Raw genomic sequence first — 2,166 nt, 5'->3', positions numbered from 1 at the left:
TTCTCAGTAGCCATTGTCATTGCTTCTCTATAGCGGCCTGAGCCACTCTTTTTGCTCTGGCTTTAGTTCTGGTGTCCTGTTGTGTCTCCCATTTATAGGACCTTGATATATAGCCTTGAAACCTCTGGCTATTGCAACGATATCCCTCCTGCAAGCCTGAGTGGTCCTCATTTTTTCTCCAAGCATCGTTCTTTCTGTGTTTGCTGAGAAGGCTCTGTTCTCATTATGGTTCCATGATTTTAATAGACATCTCCACACTCCCTTCTCTCTCACAGGGCAGACTTGTTAGAAAACTTGTATCTGACTCATTCTATCTGACAGTTAACTTAAGACCAGTTCTTTGGGGTAAGACTGGTAGTCCCGTGTCATCCCTCACCATCAACTAATGCTCTAACATGGAGCCTGAGCCAGGTAGCTGCTGTGCTATCCTCAGGATTTATGTAGATGAATCAACTCATAATGGTGTCTTTTTACTACTTCATTAATTAAATTCACTCAGAAGGCATTCATTACAACTTCTTATGTAATGGATAGTGTTTCTAACCTACTAATATTATTTCTGTCTTGAAGAAATTGTATGTTGTATTCTTATATATTTTAAAATTAAACAAATAACTGACTCTCATCCACTCTGAATAAGAAACTTCTCTTTGTAATGTTTAGGAGGAAGCATGATGCAGCAAAAAGAAATTCAGACTTAAAAGTCAAGACCTAGGTACTAATCGCAGTCCTTCCATTTACTTCCTGTTTGACTTTGAGCAAGTCAGTTAACATTTATTGGTTTTAGTTTCTTTACCTGTAAAATACTACTAATAATTCCTGTCACCCAGAATAGTTGTACATCACAGGCTAAATTCTGACCTGGATTTAGAATGAGATCTCTTCAGTTGCATTTATTTCTAGATCATTTGTTTTAAAGACTAAATGATTTTTATGTGCAGAAATATTGTATTGAAATTGAAATTAAAAAAAAATAAGGCTAAATGACTTTCTAATATAATTAACATTTCTATCTTACTATACCCTGTTGAATTATGTATAGCTTCCTGGAAAAGAGATTGTCCTTAATTTTAGGAGCGTTTTACTTTCACATATATTTGCCATTTTAATTTTATCCATGTGTGCGTGTGTGTGTGTGTGTGTGTGTGTGTAATGCATCTTTCCACAGAAAAAAGCACAGTCCGCTCTGGATTTTTACTCAGTTTATTATAGCGTAGTCTGTTTTATATGGTACATGATTTCTGATTCCTAATCCCAGGGAGCTTTATAGCTTCTATAAGATCCAGTAGAAACTGGTGGATGGTTCAGGGTGTAGGATTTCCCATTTTGCAACAAAGACTATTTTTCAGTAGCCATATGGCTGAGCTACTGACCAAGTGGAGCCGATTTAGCTTTCTTAGCTTGAATCTACCCTGCTACTCTCTTGGGAGGATATATCCTAGGAACATACTCTACTAAGAGGTTTAGCAGGGAGGGGGCTGCCATTAAACACTTCTGTTAAGATTATGTTGGAATCAATGATCTAATCCTGGTAGAAGTGAGTTATTGACTTAGTGTATAAGGGAGGCATTGGCTCCTTAAGTTTGGTGCGCTCTGCTTCTCCTCCGGGGAACAGGGATCTGCTAAAGCCTTAAGGAATGTGAGGAGTTACCTCTTGTGGGAGGAGGAAGTTGGCTCTTTGAAAGTCACAAAGCAGGTCAGCATTTTTTCCTTCTGTGTTTTCATCATTTAGGCTTAATATTTAAGTGTGTCATCTATAAAGGAAGCATTCATTTTACATATATTGGTCCTTGTTTGAAGACCCACAAGTATGGCAGTAACCCAGCAGATGAAATAAGAGAAATCTGATCATAAGGTATTTACAAACTTGGATGACCTATGGGGGAACAGAGAAAGATGGTGGTGTCTTCCTCAGCTTAAGAAGAACATATCAAAGGCATTAATTCTTTTTTCAGATGGAAATTGTGTTATTTTATTTTTTTGATTTGACAGATAATATACAATTGTATAGAAAAGTCAAACAAAATAAAAAATATGAAGAGGGAAATATCAATATCTCCCAATACTATTATTCAGGCTAATATTTATTCAAGTTTTTGTAAAGATCTGTTGAGATTTTTTTAGCAAACATATGTATAATAGAGTTATATACGTATATACATGTAT

The sequence above is a fragment of the Lagenorhynchus albirostris genome, chromosome 4 (assembly GCF_949774975.1).
Source record: "Lagenorhynchus albirostris chromosome 4, mLagAlb1.1, whole genome shotgun sequence".
In the NCBI taxonomy this organism is placed as follows: Eukaryota; Metazoa; Chordata; class Mammalia; order Artiodactyla; family Delphinidae; genus Lagenorhynchus; species Lagenorhynchus albirostris.
Note: the sequence above shows the minus strand (reverse complement) of the source record.